We start from the raw sequence: 23,719 nt of genomic DNA, 5'->3' as shown, positions 1-23,719 counted from the left end.
ATGTAGGTATATGCCTTCCCCTCGACTTAAAATCCTTTGTGGGATAAGGCGGCTGCTAAAAAACTGAAATCGTATTCAACCTGTTACTCTGGTCGTTTTTCGTAACCCGCAAATCAAGATGCCCTGAAAACTCAGTTCACGAATTAAGACGCCAGATCAGTCCAAGGCTTTAGCTACGCAACCGATGAAAATACGGTCAAAAATAAGTTGCAGCATAATACAAGTCTCACAATAGTTTTGGTTAATGCACAGGTTTATAAAAATGGTAAAAGGCAATGTCTTAAGAAAGTTTTGAATTGGTACAAAATCGGGCAAAACAGGAGGATTGTGTTTGAAATGTGACTTACTTTACCTAAAACCACTACTTAGCACGCACCATCATCATTAGTAAGGAAAAACTTGTCACTCATAAAAACGCCTCGATATTTAACGTGTCAAATTATTTATTGTGTCGCACCATTTTTACCAGAATGTCAGAGGCCACCTACGAATGAAATGTGAAGGGAGAGTGTCACCTTTCAGATCAGCTTTCAAGGTATGCAAACGTCCCCATATTTGGCAAGCGATTCGGAATGTAGCGCAACCTCTCTAACTTTGTCGCCGACAGCCCCAAATTATTATCACAAGGGGCGAATTTCCTCGCAACCTTGTCATTGCATATCTTGTTCATCTTCATTAAGACAACTGCTTTTCTCCACAATATTCAGTTGCATACCCTCATAGTCCGGGGTCAAAAAATGTGTTCAGTGAATTACGAACACGGTTTTCAAGGCAGTGTAAAACATATATTATTTCGAGACATTTGAGACGCATTTTCGAGTGCGCTTGAAATAGCGCTTTTCGACAAAAAAGTACTCGTTCCATCACAGTTTCGCGGAGCTCCTGAATAGTGAAGTTCTGGTGCATGAACAATATTTTACTGTCAAAATCTTGGCTACAGTATCCAGCTCCAATCGAAATTTCGTCCACCTTGGCTACAATATCCAATTCCAATCGACATCTCGTCCATCTTGGCTACAGTATGCAATTCCAATCGACGTCTTGTCCATCATGTCGACGTCTTAACAGCGGCGTCAAAACATGCCACAATGCTCAGCGACATATTCGTTAAGGCCTTCCACACATTTATTCCGTGATTGACTACCAGCTAGCGCATGATGTGGCAGTGATACTTGAAACGAGTTGTTCCTGGTTGAATGTATCGTTGGACCTTTGGCGCCTGAAATCTTATTCGAATGACTTCTTATACTATGCCATGAAAGACCAACGTGCTCGTCTTATTATCACGCGCATACCATGGGGATTCCAAGTCTCCCGCGTTTACTATAGAGAGGTTTTTGTTGCCTCCAAAGGTGACACTTTCCCTTAAAATGTGGTTAGGAAACTACCGGCAAAACAGGCCACCGGTCCGCAGGATACGGCCGAAAATGGGTTAGGCGTAAGCTCAGTGTGCGTACTTAAATGCGGTGCGCTTTGCAGGGAAGTTGCCAAGCTTAGTTGTAGCTGTTGCCTAGCGATCCTCAAGACAGAAGTGGCGCTTTTCTTTTCGGGTTACCGACCACCACAGAGAGCACAGAAGACGACCGCACGGACATGCGCATCACGTCTGAGAACCGCTGGGAGGAGTGTCTCTTCACAACCTTGGGTTTGGGGCTGGGGCTGACCACCTTGGTCTTTATCACGTGTTGCAGCACAGGCCAATCAGGAATGAGCTCGGCTAGCGACTGCTTTCTGGAGGGGGTGGAGCTTCTCCTCTCGCTGCCCGGCGGCTACAAGAAAACGTTGGTCATCACTCAGCCCGCCTGCGCGCCACTCGCTTCGGATGGGCGCGCGCCCTCCGTGCGTCCAGGCGCCGACGGCCGTCGGGCAGCGGCGGGGACGTTTAGTCGTTAGCGGAGTGGTTAACGTCTGAACACACGCGCTGGTGGGGCAGCCGTGGCGCCGTTAGACAAAACGGAGCCGATCCGTGTGAAAACATTAGGCTGGTCGGGGCGTGTATGGCGTCCTGCAACGAGCGTGGTGTCTGGGATGCGGCGCCGGGCCGGCTCGCTGTTCACCTCTTCGACGGCCAACAGAGTGGGCCAGTCGGGAATCAGCTGCGCTAACGACGGTTTCCGCTTGTCCTCTACCTGACGGGTCCCGTCGCACTCTCTTAGTTGGCTCTTTAGCGGGCACTCGGCATACAGTGACTTTTTAAAACTGGTGGAATGACTGCAGTGCGTTGCGAATGCCGCAAACGCCGAGAGCAGAAACCGGTACAAAGCATGGCTTCGAACAGATCATTTATGATGTGAAAATCTAGGAACACATGCTGAACTTGCCATGAAGGCTTATTGCGTGAGGCGATTTTGCGCATCCTAAAATGGTTTGAAAATAGTGGTGAGATGCTTACGAAGTCTTTGAAATTGCAACCTTATCAAATACAGCCAGTTCCCCGAAGTGTGTTTTTAAGTAAAGAATCGTGTGGAGCTGACATTAATAGTCGAAACTGCTTAAAGCCCCTAAAACTGAAGTAATATTCGAATTTGCGACATTTACGATCGTTTCACGCAATAAGCCTCCTCGAGAAAAGTGCTGCGCAAAATTTGAAATGGCAATGAAACCTCTGAATAAGCAGTCTCTGGCCATTGAGCCAAGGACTAAGCAGTTGAAAAGAGAAAAAGAAAAGGAAAGCCATTCAGTCGTGTGCAATTTGGAGATCACTGAAGCTTTTTTCCTTCCAATTCGATCATTTTAAGATCGTCTGAATCGTCTGATCATTAACAACCCTGCGCCTCTGCACGTCGTTGCCAAGAGAGCGCCGAGATAGCAGCATCGGAGCGGGGCGGGCTGAGAGTCGGCGCGAGCAGCAGACCTTGGTGTCGCGGGGCACCTGCTGCAGCACCGGCCAGTCGGGCACGCAGTTGGCGAGCGACAGGCGGCGCGCTCCGCGGCACGGCGCCGGCGCCGCCACGTCCTAGGTCAGGTCAGCTCACGTTAGCCTGGCCGCGGACGTCGTGCGACCGCGGCGGCCGACCCTGCCGGCCCGCCGCGCCCCGCTCTCGGGTCTCAACCTCTGCGCGGGGCCCGGGTGTTTGTGAGGTGGGAGTGCTAGCTTCTTCACCATCCGTGGGTTGAACGGGCGGCAGAGCTGCCTGTGTTCTGCCTTTTTTGGGAGCAGGGGTATCGTTGCTTTGATTGCTCGTAAATGGATTAGAGCAGTTTATATATACATAGCGGGACAGACACAGGAAGGCGGTCGTCGCATTCAGCCACGACCAATGGTATGTACATACATGGATGTTATCACACGTAGTGGCATACAGGCGTTGGTTCTCAACATGGGACGCAAAATACAGGCACCACAAGCACGTATACGTTGACACCGGGGATGCGACTCTCGGGGACATTCAGAAGGAGAAACGTACACATGGAACTCCTCGACGTGCAGGTTGTCCTGAAAATATTCTGGGACACCAGAACAATGCCAAACGCTCACGACTCAGTAAAAACAATGACTAGTTGCCTTATTATCATAAACAAGTGAAATGAGCTGCTCATGCAATAACCAGCTTACGTGAAGTACACGACGGCAGCCGACAGTCTCAAAATTACACCTTGTAATAGCAATGTGAAAACTAGATATGGCTTGCACGCTTCTGCCAAGTAAGGTGACAAATTACACAACTTATAAAGTTTGATTTCAAAACACTGGGACCAAGAGACTAATCCAACCGACTCATTTAACACAGAATCGACCATCCCAAATCCGAGCGACCCATGCGACACACCCACCTTTTCGACCTTCTTCAGCTGAGGTATCTGCGGCTTCTCGACCTCCTTCAGTTCTCCCCAGTCTGGGTCACCCTGGTCGTTGTCCCACTTGGTATACCGACGCTTCTTCAGCATCGCGCGGAAGTCCATACCCGAGGCATCTGACGAAGTTGTACACATGCAGATATTACTTCAGGTGCCAGTCAGGGGCATTTATGCACACACACACACACACACACACACACATATATATATATATATATATATATATATATATATATATATATATATATATATAAGAATACTGGCATGGGTGCCAAACTTTCCTTGATTGTGTAGTTGGTACAGATAGACAATATAGTAGTTTACCATCCTCGTACTTCACTTGGTGGGACACCAGGCATATGGTTACTGCGTGTCAGACGTGGCTTTGCGCTACATGAACCAAGCTTATGTGACGCCTAAATGACCTTCCATCGCCAGTTGACCAAGAACATTAGGGTGGCATGGAAGAACCTCTTCACAACACTAATTCTCGCTGACATCTTAGGTTACAAGTCGAAATCTTTCGGAAGACGACCATTGCACTAGAGCTGCCCTTCTGGTAAAGTGAGGCGGGTTCTTCGGGACAGACTATGCATGGTGCGGGGATTCTGAGCCCAAAGGCATTCGTGCAAAACATTTCGTCAAAGGTTCGTTAAGGATTCTTGCTTGATTCCATGTCAGCCTGTAAGACTTGCGGGGTTTCCTTTCACGTACGCCAAAAACATTTCAGGCCCACGCCCTTAATCACAACGAAGTTTCTTGCAGCTGCTACCCAAAACAGCGAAAACCACAATTTTCCATAAAACCCAAGCTACCATACCGCAATTTTTACAGGAAAAATAACAGCACGTCTCATCCCGGCCCACCACAGGCTACCACCAGAGGTCCGGAGCAGGGAGCGCTGGCCGGCGCGGCCAAACCCTCCACAGCCGCCGCACCGCAGGCCCACGCACCGGACACGAAGACCTGGAACTCGGCAGAGTCCTCGCCGTGCTCGTTGTTGATGACGACCTTGTAGTGGCCTTCGTCGTTGGGCTTAGCCTTGCGGATGCAGAGCATGATGGTGTTGTTGTCGCCGTTCGTGATGAACTTATACCGGCCACCCTCCATCAGCTCTTGAATGCCCTGTGGGGGTAAGGGGGCATCAGAAAGGCCAGCAATGTCAGAGGCAGGCCACGAAGCACAGCCCCGAACGTACTGCACTGTGGGGCAGGTTCCGTTGCATGCGGCACTGCGACGGCATACTGAAGTTTCTTGGTACCGTTAAGAGTACAACTTTAAAGGGCTGAGGGAGTAAGAATACGAGGAAATAGATTGCTGCTTCACGCACTTTCTACATAACTCAGATGTTCGGAAGCTCACTACCGATGACGTCAGGGGATACTTCGCTGTACAAGTCTCCTCGCTGAATCCTCATTGTCCGGCCGGAACAGACTGTTGACTCTCCCCGCTCCAACCTCACAACAGTCCGTGACACCTGCGACACGAAGGCGTCTTCGGCTAGACCGTCTCACCTTAAAGAACCGGAAGGTCGGGGCGGGGTTGCCTTCCACGGAGAGCAGACAGAAGGCGTTCGCGTCTGTAACCAGTCACACGGCGACAGTTGGAACGCGACCGCACAGGCGTCAAGGGCTGCCGCCCGATGATCGCGGTACAGTGAAACATTGCTTACGACACTAAATGCGTGCACGCAGTGCACTGAATGCGTGAACAGCGTGCACGCCATTTACCATATGGACAATTTCAAAGCCTTTTCAAGACAATGCAAATGTAACTCAACAACAATAGTCAAGTTCTCGTGTTCCCTTGAACGGAACTGTGCCGGCTCTCAAACGATGGAATATGGGGCGGAACGCCATGTCCCCCACGGCGGCATCATATTTCAACACTGCTTTATGGCCGTGTCTCCTCCAGCCCGTCAGCACACACCCTCCACGACGGTGTAGCTGTCCTGAATGTCGACGATCGTGGGCGGTCCAGGCGGGCCGACCGGACGCAGCGGCGTCGACGGCTTGTTGATCAGGTCCTCCATCTCGGAGACGGAAGGCCGGCGAACGTCCGAGGAGGGACGGCGGCGCTGCGGTGGCGGCCGGGGTCACGCGCTGGCCTCGACCGCGGGTCACGGGTCACGGGTCACGCGTAACGGACCACAGTCAGCCTCCCCTGCTGCAGACAGGCGGCAGAGGCTGCCCCCCTCGCCCCCCAGGGAGGGGGGGGGGGCGTCCTGAGCACCGCGAGGGGTTCAGCTGGGGTGTTACCGCGAGGGGCAGACAGCCGCAGGGGAACAAGCTTGCCGGAGTGCCGACGCCATGGGCGGCTGATACTCTAGTTAGATGACAGTTACGGTACGAAAACTAGTTTCGAGACGTGTTCGCGTACAAAACAAACTTTTTATGTTCAGAGATATCTGCACACGATGCATTGTGCTGATCGAAAACCGTCAAAATGAACAATGAAAATAACGCATAAGTGGAAAACGAATTTGGCACATGTTTCAGCTCAAATGTCAGACGTCAGTTAAGTATGCGTTGCATTTCATATGCCGTGCCACACAATAAAATATCACATACCTTGACTGAAATCTTTGTAACAAAAGACAGGCGCGAACATGGAATAAGGCCCTTACAAAAGCTGGCACTGGGCTGTTTCTGGCACGGGACGCCCGAGGACCGACATGCAGTCTATAAGGCTAATACAAGCCACATGTAACAGCTCACATGACATTGAACAGAGGGAGGTAGGTCTATTGCGGAAACAGCCTCAAACACAGCAACTGAGACAAATAGCCACATTTTGATGCGTATAACTGGAAGCCACACTGGGCTGTGCACGGACGGGGATATCTCGAAGAAAATGTCTGTTGTACTTGTATTCTTACCAAATTGATTCAAAAGGAGCTTAACCGCATGAAAAATTGAGTCATTGAGGCTTTACGACGCACTGAGCCCCTGAGTCTGTATGGTGTCACTTGTGTCTCACCCTGGCAAGAAGGGCGGAACAGACATATACAAATAGATTACGTAGTCAACAGATCTCACTGAGAGTTACAAGACATAGTCTCTGAGCGTATCCCCGTCAGACGGATACAACCAGGGTGGCAAGGCAAAGAGCACGGAAGGCTAATACAAAAAACGCACAAACATCCACCTGTACACACATGTCAGTTTACTACACATATATGCAACCTACATTAAAACACATTTGGCGGCATCTTTTTCTCGGACTAAAGTCTAGGTTGACTGCCGCACATCTATTCTTGTTCACACTCTGACTGAACTGGTCTGTATGCTTACAGATAACATCACATGGAGTAGTCACCAATAGAAAACATTTTTGTGAGCTCAAGATTAATGCAGCTAGTCCTAACCAGATGCTTTTGAATATCTCGATGCATTTAACCCTCGCCGGCAATGGTGGAGACACCGACTACACAAGCAGAATTTCTGAGAGTACAAAAAGAACATTGACACCAGGACATTTTTCAGAGACAATGATACATTTATCGGCCACGTTTAACAACTAAGGCCAAGGCCAAATGGGTTTTGTGAGGAATAGCTGTCTGAGGATCACAGAGCTATGTTTACAACAAATATTATCCTTCGGTATTCAGTGACATATAACGGCCTCTTTGGATACGAAATTGGTATTCGGCAAGCGTAGGAAAACCTCCGGCTGGTTAAAGACGCTTCGAAAGTCAAGAATTCAATAACTCATGATGATCGTATTGCATCTTAGGTATATTGCATACCACTTCTTGCAGCGAACATCATTCGAGACAGGCTCTCTTGATCTTGCGGCAAAAAGGCTTTGATCCAAACTTCGAAAAGTCATCTTTATTTGACAACACCTTTCAAAGTGCTACTGTTGAGCTGACCTGAAGGATGCTATTTGATCTCAGAGAATGAAACCGGACATCACAGTATTCCCTATACACCAGTCTGCCAACTGGTTCTAATTGATTAAAATTGGTTTTATTTTGGACCAAATGACCAAATGTCAACGCTCCGCAGCAACGCAAGTAATAATTCTTTCTACTCGGCGAGGGTTAATACCTAAACTTTCGGAACAGATTTGATGCAGCTAACCACTAGAGCATTCGCAACCACAGTCCAATGCTATAAGTCGATGGCCATCTAATCTCCAGCCAGCCGCGCCCGCGGGCGCACGGCGCCCTCGCCGGTCGCTTCACGTGCTGCTCAGCTCCTGACCTTGTCTTCGCTCGCCTGCTCCCCGGGCCTGTCAGCCTACAAAGACGGCACCACATGTACAGTGGGACCAGCAGCGGCGGCGCCGGCGGGGGCACACGGCCAAGCCTACGAAGCACAGCGGCGACGGACCACCAAACGCAAGCGGGGGACACGGCGCGCGCACACGGTGTGTTTACCTCGCCGCCCATCTCTCCCGGCCGCAGCTTCGCCCCCTAGCAAGCAGAGACGTGACGCGTTAGAGCCGGCCGTGCCAGCGACGCCGGGCGGTCCGCGCCGCCCGGCCGTCGCCCGGTCGCTCGTGCGTTAGCGCTTGCTCGGAACGCAAGCAAAAACAAGTGCACAAAATGTTCGGTGCTCAAATGTGTGCCAGGATTAGGAGTGCATAAAAATGCGCACCAGACACAGCAACGGTGCCAGATGAACGTGAGTGAGCGCGATGCCAGGTCCACTGCCGTCTGTGGCGCATACCGAGTGAAAGTCGAAACGAAACCGAGCAGGCCAGCAATGTCAGGAGTAAAAATGGGCATTCATGAGGTTAACCTGCAACCAAAACGATTTGAAACCTGTCTAGCCTGGTGACCATTGATGCACCGGGTCGGGCCAAATGTCGAATGGGATTGGCAAATGGTTATAATAAATTTCATCGACCGGGAATAGGACTACGAACAAATATCCAAAGCATAAGCCCGGCGTCGCTTTTAACACAAAGGTCACCAGGTCTTGTTAGATAAATGAATGAAAATAAGAAAATGTATTAGCACCGTCGTCGAACGGTGAGATGTGCAGAATCGAACCAATTAGCTCATGACGGCATTGCAACCTTACCAGCTTGCCATCAAAAATCTCTCCTGGCCGTGCCTTCCTGTGATCCTGAGGAGAGAATGGTTCATGCTGAACACCACAGGAGGACGTGGAGGGACAGGAGACGCGGGAGCAGGGAGACAGAGAGACACAATCACACAGGACACATGACAGGAGCCAAAGAAGGGCCAGTGCTGCCTGCGTTCGTGCGTGTGTGTGCGTGTGTGTGCTGCAGTGGTGCTGCCAGTCTCTGAGGTGGGGATTCAGAGGGCTCGAGTGGTGCCTCGAAGGTGGCGGCCATCAGTCGTACCTGTTTCACCTCCAGGCTTTCTCCTGGGCGGAGTTTGCGCGTGCTGCCGGTGCCCGAGTCAATGGTCATGCCCTTCTGTTGGATTACACGAGGTCCGGGAGTTAGTGAATCAGTAGGTACGCCCGTTTCTGGGCTTGTCAATAACATGAGTTTTCATGCATCCAGACGCCACGATCAGATGACTTGGACTGTGCATTTTATCACACAAAGGCCTGAAAACCTGGATCCAAAAACATTTACCACAAAAATGCTCGGGATCACAGCCACACAATTAAATGTCGAAGGGCATGGCTTATTTTCATGCGACATGTTACCATGTCATTTTCGAACAGAAAAACCTGGCGAATGTTGTTAAGAAAAGAAAAAAAATATCACGCACATGCCAATAATTGCGTCTTAGAAGGCCGTAGAAGACCAAACCAAGATAAGGTTAGCCTTTTTCCTCAGGAAAAGCAACCAAAACAGGCAAGTGGAGATAGAGATGCGTTGATTATAGATAGATAGTAAGTCTATATCTATATAGACAGATATAGATTTACTTCTGCCATTCGTTTCGATAAAAATTTTGCCGCAATATTAACGCATGTATATCTTCACTCTCCTGGTTTTTCTCCGAGGAATAAGGCTATTACTGCTCGCGCGCATAATGTTCCTTGCAAATGCGCTTAATAACTTCATGCGGCATGAGACCAAACCAGATAAGGAGCTTTACCTGGTAAATAATCAGCTGTCGGAAAGAATTCGATCTCGTGGACGGCGTAGAGTCAAAATCTCGTCGCTTTATGAACTTTTAGCACTATACATACAATCATTGGCATGCGTATGACCGCCTTATCCTTATCACGATGGCAACCGCTACGAGCAGGACAAAACTAAAATACCTGATGCATTTGTTATGTAATGCGCCAGTTGAAGCCATTAGACTGATGGGTTTCAAGCGCACAAAAGCAGGACTATGAGGAGGAATGCGTTGATGCGACTCGCTTTTTGTCATGTTGTGTTGTAGAAGAGGAGCTTCACCTGAGTGTTCACACACATACAGTGTGCAGGTGTTTCACTGTTCGTGTGGCGTAGAAGCGAAGGCTATAACGACATCTAAAGAAGCATGGATTCCAGCTAGTGGTTCCTCGTGATCACACCGAGTCACTTAGGAAGAGATCGATACAAACACAGTTGCTACGCATCTATTTAAACACCTGGGTCTAAGACACGAAAGAGCTAGGCTATACAACTATTTAACGAAACTGCTATAGATAGCGTGCACTAAGCTTGCAATGAAGAGACGTTGACTGACACTGGAGTATGTAGGACAATACTGACAGCGACACGTAGGGGAATAACGGGGAAACACAGTATGTACACCACCTGTGACGCCAGGTTGTCGCCCGACGAGTATCACGTCCAAAACAGCCGGATCCTGCTCACGAGTCTAATCCCGACTTGGCCGACTGTGACCTCACGACCTTCCAGACACCCCCACCCCCACCCCCCACACAGCAGCCGTCGGGCACCCATCCGTTTCAAGGGGTTGGACAAGAATCCCTGAAAGCAATCGCGCACCTTGAAAGGCCCCCTCACCACAGCCAGGCTCTCTTAGCCCGCCAGCCATCGCAGGCAGTACCCCCCACCCCACAACTCACATCGTCCGGCAGGAGGATGGATGCACGCCGCGGCTGCTCGTCAGGCGGCACGAGCGAGCCCCGCCGGCTGCCCGGGGCGGCCGGCGCCAGGCTGCCCTTGCGCGAGTCGGCCGGCGACGCGTCCGGGACGATCTCGATGGCCGGCGCCGCCCCGCTCTGCACGGCCGAGGTGCCGACGGAGCGCGGTGCACGTGCAGAGAGAGCGAGAGCAGACAGGGCGAGAGGCGGAGACGAGAGTTAGAGCGCGGCCGGCGGGCGCGGACGGCGCCGTGCGTGTGGGTGGCACAGGTACGGACACATGTGGTGGTGCAGTATCGTGAACAGCAGTGTCATGTGCATACGCATTTCGGCCCGCTCCTCACATTGCGTGTCGATGTCTCCATCCGGTATTAATCAAGCGCATTTGCCGACTTGGTCTTAAAACTCTTCACGTTCTTATTCGATTTGACCTAATGCTACCTCCGGAAGTAAGCGTGTGCTTGTGTCACTTCTCGGATCGATGTTTAAGTGGGTCATACGTACGCTTTCAGTGAGACTAAGACCACCCGTGAACATAAATCGTCACCCCTGACAGATGGATAGATAGTCACCCCGGTAACGATATAATTGCCCAATTTGCTGAGATAAGGTGCGGTTGCATAATCTTATCCCGCACGCACGGACAAAACACATAATGCCGCGAGTCACAACTTAACTTCAATGCCGCCAATAGCGTTTGCAATGGCACGCGCACTTCCACACATGCAGTAAGCAAGCCATGCCTCTCACCGTCCGCGGCCTCGTCGCCGAACCTCCGCCTGCCTCGCGGCGCGCCGCGCGTGCTCACCTCGTACATCTCCTGCACCTCGTCCAGCGTGAGCGCGAACCCGTTGAGCCGAAGCCGCCGCGAGCCCCTGAACACCAGCCGTGGCGGCATGTCGAGCCGCACGTGAAGCGTGCGAGCCGTGGGGAACAGAAGGCCCAGCTCCTGCGGCCGGCCGGCGGCGCCGTGGCGCGTCAGGGCGCGAGCAGGACTGACTAAGGCAACGGAGCGGAGAGAGATCTGACATCCTGGCACGACACCTATGGTCTCACGAGAACCATCGCTGTTCGGGCACCCCGCGGCTCGTGGCCACTGAAGTCATGGAAGTTACCAGCTGGCGAAAGCCGCGGTGATCATTGAGACACAAGTAGGCCACGTTGAAAACACAGCGTTCTGGTGCTCTCATGTGGAACTATGTTCAGCGCAGTTCCGCACCTCGAAAACATCGGCCGATATTTCATCTCTCACTTGTGACCAATACAGACATCACTACGAGAGCAGAAACACTGAAGAAGATTGCACAATAACTTCTTTCATTGGTACATCGAAGAAGACGAACATTGAAGACGAATTGGAGACGCTCTCAGGAGTGAACAAAGAGCTATGGCGTGCCTAAAAACCCTTCTGTGCCCAAACATCAAAACGCTGTGGCATGCTCGCCAGTGCCGTTGGATGTCTGCAGGTTTTTTCTGCCCCATAAATATTCCGCGAGGGGTTTGGACTAATCACGTGCCAATGAGAGCGAGTGTTACATACTGTTACCTCTGTTATGGAGCCAAATAGTGAAAACGTTACCTCCAAAGGCAATTTTCAAAAGTGGCAAAATTTTGAGTGCCCCAATTGCTGGTTCTGGAGAGCTGCTTTTCGAGCGACAGAATTTTTAGCGTGTTGCTCTTTTTAATAAATTGCGTGAACAGAACGAGCAGTGAACCGCGTTGCTAGTGCTTGAAACTCAAGAAAGAAGTCATTACAATTGGACATGCCAAGCATCAAACGCACAAGCTGATGTGTTACCCAACAAGGCTAAACCTGTTATACTGACATGAACCAGACTGGTATGGGATCGAAAGATACATTGGATGCACCACGAATATTCCATTCAATTGGAGGGGGCGGGGAGGGGGGGGAATAATTTTAACGGTAAAATGGGCTAAATCCGGGAGACGCCTGTTTTTTGTTGTTGTAATTTCGAGGGAGGACCAGTCATTTCTCCTGCTAAACTCCCCGCCCATCTATTTTGCGAAACTACAACCCTGCACGGAACGGCTAAACCTGGGCTGCAGCGGAAGGATGGGGAACAAGAAACGCGTGAAACAGACCAAAGATCATTGCCAATGTGTGAAGAAGCAAGCCGGTGCTATGGAACTACCCGAAACTGGACTAGCGTACCACGAAGAAGAGAGTTGGTGCTTGCTGGAACTGGTGCTTGCCAGAAACACGAACTGAGCTAGAGCCCTGCTAAGCGCCACCAGTGCTTGTGCGGACGCTGTGCGCGTACTGCCAAGGGCGTCTACCTTGGGTGCGATGCCACAGCTGGCCTTCGCCGCCACCAGCTCGGACACGGCGAGCCGGTAGAAGCGGCGCCCGGGCGGCCGCAGCCGGTAGAACTTCCGCAGGCTGTCGGTGATGATGGTCAGTGTGCCAGAAGGCGTTTCCGGGTCGGGCGGCTCGGCGGCGGCGAGACGTTCGTCGCCGAGCGCCGGCGCGCGCCGCGACGAGCCGCCGCTCGACAGCGACTCGCAGCTGCCGGCCAGGCTCGACGAGTCGGACGCGACCGAGTCGGTGCGCGGCCGGCGAGTCAGGCTGTCGGTGGAGTCAGTCGAGCGGGGGCGGCGTTGTATCGCCGGCTGGGCGCTGCACTCCTCGACGCGTATTTCGGGCACCGGGCTGTGCTCAAGCCGTGTCCGATGGCTCTCGGTGGCCAAAGGGAAGCTGCTGTTGGCCAGTCCGCTCCCCGCATCGGCGAAGGCAGCAAGCCGGGGTGCTGGACGAAGCTGATATAAATCATCTGACCTGCGCTCGTTTGCTTCCGTTGAATGTGGCTTAGCTGTCCCCACGGCAAACCCAGGCACTGCGCGCGCTAGACGCCAACGATATGGATCACCTGGAGACACCGGACTCTTGTCAACCCACACCGGACTCTCGCCGACCGACGCCCCACACATCGCGTCAGCTGACCGCGTCCTTTCCGGAGAATCACCGATCAAAACCGTTCCGAACAGCTTCCGTCCGCGGTGGCTCTTTTGCGCGGGTGCTTCGGCCGGTCGCGTGTCGGCGTTGGCTGACCTGACCAGCGGCACTCGGGCACGCCGCTCCAGCTGGCGGATCAGGAACCCCATCCGGCTCTGCGCGCCCGGAACGGCACTCATCTACCAAAACCACACCAGGTCAGGGGGGCGTGCGACCCCGCTGCACCGGGCACACGGCACGCCATGCGGATACGGTACTTACGACATCGGTCGACTCTTTCGCTGGTTAGTGGGAAAACACCAGCGCGTTGTTGTTCGAAGAGGGGACTCACTGAGGAAGTTATCCGAAAAAGCGGCTTCGAGTTCAATAAAATAACTTATTGGCCGCGGCCATCTTGGAAGCCTAGAGTGCCGTCGGGATGGTCGATAATTTTAGAGCGCTCATGGTGTTTTCTCATTGGTCTTTACGACACATTTCTACTCACGTTACACCGAGCTATCAAAAACTACTCTGACTAAAATTACTACTGGACAATGAGAACAGCAAGCAACGTTTATACACTATCAGCGTCTTACCTCTTCTTTGGACTGCTTTTTCTTCTAAAATGAGGGAAGAAAAGTGCGGGTCAGGGCTCCAGGCATGGAAAACAGGCGGAGCAAGAAATTTGCTCCCGTCGGAATGAAACGAGAACCGTGCACGCACTGAACAGCAAGATATGGGCTAAAAAGGCATACACTTGAGAATGAAACGGAATAAGTTTAATGCAATTAAACCAGAACACGTAGCAGCAAATGTTAGTAAAAGCGGAATCAAGATATTCGTATTTGCAGAACGAAACGCGCTGACCCCAATCAGTGACAAAAGCTTTGACAAGAAATCGTTTCGGAACTTTGGTTGCTGCATCCCCACAAATTTCAAACCATGTATGCAATGCTGGTGAAGACAAGCGATGCTCGAGCTGTCTGCATATTACTTAATACATGTGTTTTGTGTGGCGTTTTCATCTAAATCCGTGAATACTGCAGAAAGATGTACATGCGTTTTAAGTCGATGACAGATAACCAGGACATAAACTGAAAAAGGAACAGTAAGCGACATCACCACACGGCACAGCTGACTCGGTTCACGGAAATAACCACACTGAAGCATATCCATCTGGATGCAGCACTGAACGCCTGTACAACGGTAGAGGTACGACCGAGCAACTGGCCTGGTTGGCACAGCAGAAGTATTTATCTCTGCATGCCGGCAGCCTGTGTGATTTACCACGGGCATCGCAGACATACCAAACACTATCTAATGATACCTGCAAATCTTCCACCAGGGGCGGGAATTCGGGCGGCCGCGACACGGAGCGCCGGCCGCGCTCGGGGGTGCGTCGCGCGGGCGGCTCGTGTGGACTGAGCAGCTGGATGGCGTCGGTCGGGGGAGCGACGATGCCGGACCGGCGGCGCCGAGGTGGCGGCGCGCTGGTCTCGCCGGTCATCCACCAGGGCGGCTGCTCGGCCTCGTCCGGATCTCGCCATTCAAGCTGCGGCTGGCGATGCTCCCGCTGCAGCTCCTCGAGCGACTCGATTTTGACGGGCGTGTCCCAGTCGGCGACCTGCACGGCGCGCGGACGGGATCGCTCTTCTGAGCTGTCGGCCTCAGAGGAGGCGCCGAGGGAACTGAGCGTGGCGTAGTGACGACTTCCCTCTTCACTACTCTCCATTTCCGAGGCTTGACGTCTACTGGATGTAGCGCCCTCCTGACTGCTTTCCGTGTCAGATATTGGGCGGCTTGTTTGAACAATCTCTTTTTTGTTGTCCGCACCGTCCACAGACTGCTGCGATTTGGTGCCATCATCACTGGCATCCGTTTCAGACGTGGTGCTGCGGGGCCTGCGACTCCTTTTACCACGCCCTTCGTCCCGTGTGGGGCGACGGTCGCTTTCGCCTCTTTCATCGCTCCGCTTGCGAGATAACTTGCGACGCGGTCTGTCACCGTCCTCACTGTTTCCGGTGACCGTCTGTGCCGACTCAGGCCTGTTGTCTCCTGATGACTTCCTCGCGACATCGACATCCGAAGACGAGTCTCTCCCGCTGCTCCGCGCGGGCGCCGAGCTCCTCTTGGGCCTGTCTCGGCTCTTCCGAATCGGCGAGGAGCCCGTCTTCGGTTTGACCTCACTGCTCGAGGACGTGGAGGAGTCCCGAGGACTGCTCTCTTTCCTCGCTTTGACTCGAGGACTCGAGGACAGAGAGGAGTCCCGCTCGCTACCGGACCCCGGCGACGACGTCCGGCGGGTGACGTGCTGTTTGTGGGGCGGGGCCTTGGCGGGGGTATGGGCGGGGTTCACCTGGATAGGACGAGGTGAAAACGTGATGTTCAGTCAGTTGGGGCACGTCCATCTACGCTCCTGAGTGACACCGCAGCTTATTGTCACCATAGGTTCAAAGTGAAAACTGTCATCAAATCAAAGACTGGCGATGAGCTCGAAATGTTCTCGCTGATGCTGTCTCTGGTCTGCACAATTTAAACAAACAATACAAGAGCTACAAAATGACAACGATTCGTCAGATGTGTGACACCCACTTAAATGGTGAAGAGCGTTAATTAGATGCAAGAACGTTCGCATAGTCTTTATATTCGCGTGCTCTCAATGTCTCATGTATGCGGTGTGATTTACAGCAAACAAATAACAATTCGTTGTAGATGGAAGAATGAAGAGAAGAAATAAGAAATTACCTGCCAACCATTTTACTTTCATAGAAATTCATGTAGTTTGCTAGGTTTACGTTCGAATATTTATGTGGTTCGTTGGTTCATAGAAGATATGGGTAGGTATAGGTGTAGGTTAAGTGAAGTGGAGGAAGGAAAATATCGTGCGTAGTAGTCTTCTGCTTCAATCGTCGTAATTAACCACATGCACCGCATTCGGTCATCTTATTCGATTTACGAGAAAATAGTCCGTGGTTCTTTTAGTATGTAAAAATGCATATTCATGTGGGCTATTTACATTTGTTCCACTTTGAGTGGTTACCTGATCGTCCACCTTGCTGGAGTCACCAAGATCGTGGTGAGGCTGTTGGAAAATAGGCCAGTTAAAACCTACCACAGACGGCGCATTAGTCCATCAAAGCATCGCATCAGCTGCTGCAGAAAGATGTCGTACGCACGTTGCCTTTATAAAGGCGCCATATCTCATTTTCACTAAAGCGAGCACTAGTTTGTCGTTTGCTAAGCCTCAATCATTCCGGCTTTGCGTTGACATGCGGTGTCAAGAGGCGAATGTACAAAGCCATTGCCATTTCGCTGGGCACAACGGCATCTGCACACAACCACGGCCACTTCGTTGCGTGCTGCAGTGAATGCACACAAGCCAGCGGCTCGCAGCTTAGCTTCGGCGCGTCCGTGACAAGCCAGGCACGCACGCCGCCGGCTTGCAGACCCATCTTCCCAGACGCAGCTCAGTATTGGGGCGCCCATGACAAGCCAAGCACGCACGCCGCCGGCTCGCAGAGCCATCTTCCTAGACGCAGTTCAGTATCGGCACGCCATGACAAGCCAAGCACACACGCCGCCGGCTCGCAGAGCCATCTTCCCAGATACAGCTCAGCATCGGTGTGCCCGTCACAAGCCAAGCGCGCACACCGCCGGCTCGCAGAGCCATCTTCCCAGTCGCAGCATCTTTCACAAGCTCCACTCCCAGGTGCCGTCTTGCTGACTCAGCGTGTGGCGTCAGCGGCAGCGTCAGCGTCAGCGGCGGCGTCAGCGTCAGCGGCGGTGGCGGCGTCAGCGTACCCAGACGAGTGGCTCGTCCTGCGGACTGGCCATGGACGAACGACGCGAGGTGCTTGGCTCACGCTCCACGTGGCGCAGTTGCACGTTCAGGAAGTCCTCCTCGCCTCCCGAGACCACGGCACGCTTGGGGCGCTCCGTCGGCTGCAGCTGGATCTTTCGGAAGTCCGTGGCCTCCTGGTACGAAATGCGTCGCCGCGCCCATGGCTTACGGCACAGGTGGTGGCATGTCACCACCATGGTTCAAGCTGCGGCGGCTGGCGCCGGCGCGCGTGCATGCATCTCCGCGTGAGGACCGACTGGAGATCGTGCAACAACCAGAAAGGCGTGTCCCACGCCATTGTAAATACGAACCACCAGATAATGCATGCCGTTTACAAAGACAAGATAGGTTTGTAAAGGATCGACAGACCACGGTGAACAAAATTTAATATACTTGGGAGCAATTTGACTTGCAGGCTTTCTGTGTGTTGCACGCTACCTCCCTATTTTTATCTAGCTACAGGGACGTCATTACAGCGATACGCTTCGAATTTCTAGTACTGTGTTATTTCTATGCAAGTCACTACGTCAACACGGAGTTAGTGCATAATATGACGGACAGTAAGCGAAACACATATCGGTAAGTTTGGCCACTACAGGAGACATGTTTATAGTTTCATTATTTTCTGGTATGCAGATGTCATATTCTGCATTGACCAAACGCTCATTTTGGTTGAGGTACACTCATCACTGGAAAATGCTGCAAAGGTAGTTATTTCACTTCATAAATAGCGTACATACCTTTTTCTTTGGCTCATCCTTCGGGATCACCTGCAAATTACAACGAACGTTACCTCTCTGGAAATGTTGAATCACTTCCAATTTTGGTGGTTTCCCCAGGCTTTTCGTTTGCCTGGAAAACCCCCAAAAAGGCAGAGGATATTTCTTACAAGCAGATCTGTTCCGTGACCGAATTTTACCATTTATTCAAACGAGGACAAGAACTACAATATCAGATCCACTTGATTTGATTTACATTCACTTGATGCATTCTTCCATGCAGTTAATGAAATATGAGCTTGTTCCACTCTCTGTGCAGCAGAAGCTATGCCTTGGCTTCACCGGCCACATCAATGTGCAAATTATAACATCAATCTAAAATACTTCCTCAATGGCACGTTTCCCATGCTTCCAATGGCACGTTTGCTTCAAATTGCCCTACATCTATATGCTCAGTTCAATGTGGATCAGGGTAACGTTTTGTTGTAGAATATCCCAGGTTCTCATCAGTTTTGTTGATCTTGTTAAAGCGATGCCTTCTTTTAACCAGGAGGCGTTGATTCGTATTTACATAGATGATTAATGAGACGCAGATATGATAAAAACAGTTCAGTGCGACCGCTCTCCACATGTTATCACGCAAACAGTCCCACACAGTTAAGTGTAGTGAGGAAGCAAAGACGAATCTTCATAACCTTCATCTAGAACATCCATGTTACGACATGACTTATGAGATGTTGTCATTACCGACATCTTTGTTTTAAATGCTTCTGAAACGCAATTCTGCGCGAAATGATCATAAAGTAGGTCTCGCGCTATTAACTGTCAGTTGTACCAGAACGGGTGGAGACCATTTGCCGATTCAAAACAGCTTTTTGCGTGGGGCACCGTCCACAGGTTCCAACTGCAACTAACAAGATTTGAAGGGAAATTGGTTGAATTGTAACGGAATGGAAGTTTTGGTGCCTTTTACATTCAGGCACCCAAATAAATCTACCTCCACGAGAGTTTTATTCCGCCCGAAAACAACTTATGAAAAAAGAACCAGTTTTCGTATTTTCCGGACCCAAAAACATAGGCTTCCACACTTACACTTGGATACTTTGAACACTGAGATTAGTACTGAAATGATCTGTCTGCGCTTTATATTGTGTCGCACCAAATAACTGAGAGTGCTTGAGAGCATCCCTTTCACACAACCGGCAAACAATTTGAAAAAAAACAACATTCAGCGGTTTACTGCGCGTACTCAGACTATATTTCTGCGTCCATTTGCCAGTTGACTGCCTCGCTATCACATACCAATTCAAAAACATTTAAGTGGCAGCAAACGAAACTTGCATCGTAGCAGTAGCCGTTAGGTTGTGCCATCTTTCCTGGAAATGTTTTAAAGCGACGCAGACCCCAGCGATTTACAATGGCGCGCGATCCGCTCACAAAAAGCATGACATTTGTATGGCATTAGTCCAGATGCGCAAGCATCCATTTGCTCATGCAATGATTGACATCAAGTGCATTGCTATTCTTGCTAAACAAAAAATGTCTTGGCAGTATCCTGATGAAAACAAACAAGCCGTGTGCCCCGCGAGCGCGGGCCGTAAGCGCGCAGCTTCGGATGAGCAGAGCATTTACGGATGGACAAGTCGACAGCATTACGGCCATGCCATCTGCTTCGTGCCGTAAGCGTCTCTTCGTCTAGTAGGCCTGCAATGCCTCTACATCGGCTCGTGCAGGATGCGGCAGGTAAATTCTAGTCCCCGATTAAGTAGCGCGAACTGAAAATCCCCTCTAAACCCTCCTAAAAGGCCAACATAATTTGTCCAGCAGTTATTTCCTGGGCATCCTCGGCAGCAGGTGGCGTGAAGGCACGTGCGATTACCATGGGCTCTTCCTCGGGAACTCGCAGAGTGGGTGCGTTCCAACGGCTTTTCAGCCGTGCAGCTTTCTGGACGTAAACACGGACAGTTTTAGAGGCAGCACCACACCACCAGAGAAACCCAGACGTTACAACACTAACAGTGCTCAACACTACGACTGTTAGTGTTGGACGGACAATGCGGGTAAAAACTACGGACGGAACAATACAAGGAACGAGCACAAATACAAATAGAAGTTCACTTATCACTGGGTATTTTCATTTTAACATTGCTGCCGGAATTGCTTCACGACACAGGTTATCAGCAGTGCAATGGTGAAACCAAATCAGCCGTGTAAGTTAGAAGCATATGACCATGTATTATTGACCGAGATGCTCGCGTCTCACATATCTTTTTTAGCACAGATGGGCTTCAACAAGGCACTCGACCCACATCAGTTAGCATGAAGCACAGAAAATCGTGTCGAAGAGTAACCATCATTGTCATTAGTCAATGTTTCTAAATGCTTGGCAGTGATAATGAGTGAAATTTCACACGGAAGGGATCGTCGCAAAAGCACAAGAAGCCGATGCCAAACGAACCTATCCATAGCCATCATCCTGCAACATACCTGCTCAATCTCCAACGGTTTCAAGTCAACCACTTCCTCCTCCTTGGGCTTCTCTGCCTTAAGTTTCTGGTAATCGGGCAATGAGTCAGATTCTACGAGTATGCGTGACATACAAAGATGGCTAGGTATACAAAGATGTAGCCAACACTATGACCGTGGCTAGACTGTATATTTGAATTCGTCCGTCATAAACACAATAGTTTAAGTAGATGAGAGAAGGCACTACACATAGGGGTGCCTATGGAATTTCCTGCCAAGAGACAACGGCTCGAGAGGAAAATCTGATTCAAATGTAAAATGAACCTTTAAAAGCATTGAGCTGCCTATGCTTTCCTTTTTGCCACGCACTAAATATTGGCTACGTCTTTGTATGCAGCTATCAACCATGCTAACATGACACACTGAAGGAACATACGTCATAGGACGCATTTGAATGACTACGCAATTACCACGGGACTACGCCGAACAGTATTCATGCAATTCTTATATTAATACATGCCTGCAATTGACCGCATCATGCTATACTAATAACGGATGGTGGTGATTAATGAACAGCTTCATGTGCAGTTGTTACATATACCGCGTTTATGTGCAGCCAATTGACATGTTGTGTATGTATATTGCATATGTAGTTAGTTCATATGTACACGAAGGCTCCGTGACCGCCCGCAGCTGGGATTCAAGCAAACCTTGCAGCTTTTCTAGCTAGCTCTTCTGAAAATAACATAAACTAAGTGAAAATAAAGCCAACACAAAGCGTGTTTAAAGGCGCTGCCCTCAGTCCCGATAGCTTTGTGCTGCGAAAGAAACATCGTTCCATCCCCGTGCCTGGTTTTATGAGAACCAGATCAGATCCAACTAACAATCACGCCTACAAACGTTCTTGAACAAACATTCTTGCAGCTCGGAATCAAAAGATCAGCCCCGGCTCTTTGAAGTATTTCCTACAGCTTGTTGGCGCGATGGGGACGCCCTGGTGCGGGCGGCCACGGAAGCCGTTGAACCCGCCCGGACCGCGCCGGTGCAGGCTTAGTCAATGTGGAATACCTTTTCCCTGCGATGTAATAAAGCTGCACGCTGCTCGGCAAGGATCTGTTGCGGAGTTTTGTTTTCTACGGATACGGACTAAAAAGGAGACGATCGGTCAAGGCACAGCACAGAGAGACAGGCGGTGTGGCAAGCAGAGGAGATACAACTAGACAGCTTACAGAAGGTTCATGTCGGTGTATGCGTATGTTACCGCTTGTTCGTATTGTACACAGCAAAATAAGTGTCTTCACCAGCGGCCACCATAACAAACAAGTACAGTGACACTGCCGATGAAATGATAGTATGTTGCACACGGAGACCAAATAATTTTTCCGTTCTGAACGACCATCCGAAGGTGAAGACACTTACCGACAAACGATTATTCACTGTGTTCCCATATTTCGTCAAAGAATGTATGTCATGTTGAACATAATGTACATGTAATATTAGTCATAACTCATCAAAACGTAAGTTTTCTTTACAGCCAGTTTCTCAGAAAACAGCACATACACAAACAGATGGGCTTGATATAATGCATGGTGCGATTTAAGGATAATTGTACTGAACAACAATTGGCCAACGGCGAGTTTAGGAAAACTAAAACGGCGACGCTTTCTGCAACGTCACATCGACATAAGGTAAGACGTTAAGCGTTGAAATGGGAAATGCTATATTTCTGGTCAACGTTTGCCTCACTTGCCAAATTTTCACCTACATAAGAGCGCCGCTATACTTTTGGATGTAAGTGATGAAATCGTACCCGCCACAAATCATATAAAGGCTCTTATTTACCTCTTATTTTCGCAACAGTTCTTCAAAGCATTTCAAAGCAGTGGAAATCCGGCAGCGGTATCAACTGTACCAGCCGTCAGCATGGTCAACAACGCGCTGTCACGATCGAGCCAAAATTGTTTAATCGTCCGAAGTGGTTGGTGAGCCATCTGAAGACCATACAATATGTCGCGACAAAATATCGGGTGATGTCAGCCCCGTAGGTGGCAGTCCCCGTTCCAATTCGATACCGTATGTAACTACACAATATATATGATACAAACACATAATTTTGCTCATGCTGTGGGGAGCTCGTGTTAGTGCACAAACCAGTCCAACGTACATCACCCATTAAAGCAAGTATCTAACAGTACAGATACCATGGAGGTGATTTTCTCATCGATTCAGTGCCTTCGACGAGGCAACATGAAGTGCCAAATGTGTCAAATTAACCCATATTTTCATTACAGCCATTTTCCGTTCCGCGCGCACCCAAATAAGCAAAGGGTAGAACATAGAGCAAATAGAATAGGGCCGTTGTTTTAGTAGAGTAAACTGGTCACCAAAGCATCCCAGCGGCAATTACTTTGGCCGCCTCATCTGCCATGTAGCCCGACTCCCAGACCAGTATGTCCTGTACGGACCCTAGGACCGCACCAAAGACGCCTCTTCAGCGGAACAACGCTTCCGGTCTCGCCTGCGCGCCTGCGTTACCTGTCGCTTGGGTTTGGGTTTGGGCTTTTTCTCGACGTCGGCGAGGTCGTTGGCGGCACTGTCACGCCGCACCGGCTCAGCCTCGGAGAGCGACGACTCCTCCGGCTGGACGAACGAGGCGAGCGTCAGTGCTGCCTAGCTACAGGCCGCTAGCGGCGCCTGGCAGAGCCACGGCTGCTAACACGGCGCCAACACTCACTAGAGACAAACTTATGCACGGCATATGCATCTAACCACTGATACGGAGCGTCGGGTAATGCAAGTGGCTGTTCTATCTCGTACTCAGGCACTAACACACGCACACACACACACATATACACACATGCAGAGGCAGTTTCCCGCAGCCGTTGGGCGGATATCCTCTTAAATAATCCTACGGACGTTGCAGGAAGAAACCTGGGCAATAATTATCGTGAAGGCAGTCGGTTTC

General features: G+C 50.6%; 1 pseudogene; it reads right to left on the bottom strand.

The window, feature by feature from the left end:
• The window catches only part of LOC119107164 (twitchin-like), a 151,810-nt pseudogene that overhangs the window by 84,021 nt on the left and 44,070 nt on the right, over positions 1-23,719 (bottom strand).

Source organism: Pollicipes pollicipes, unplaced genomic scaffold (genome assembly GCF_011947565.3).
Source record: "Pollicipes pollicipes isolate AB1234 unplaced genomic scaffold, Ppol_2.1 Scaffold_6686;HRSCAF=7923_pilon_pilon_pilon, whole genome shotgun sequence".
In the NCBI taxonomy this organism is placed as follows: domain Eukaryota; kingdom Metazoa; phylum Arthropoda; class Thecostraca; order Pollicipedomorpha; family Pollicipedidae; genus Pollicipes; species Pollicipes pollicipes.
This window is presented reverse-complemented; position numbering and strand designations above follow the sequence as displayed.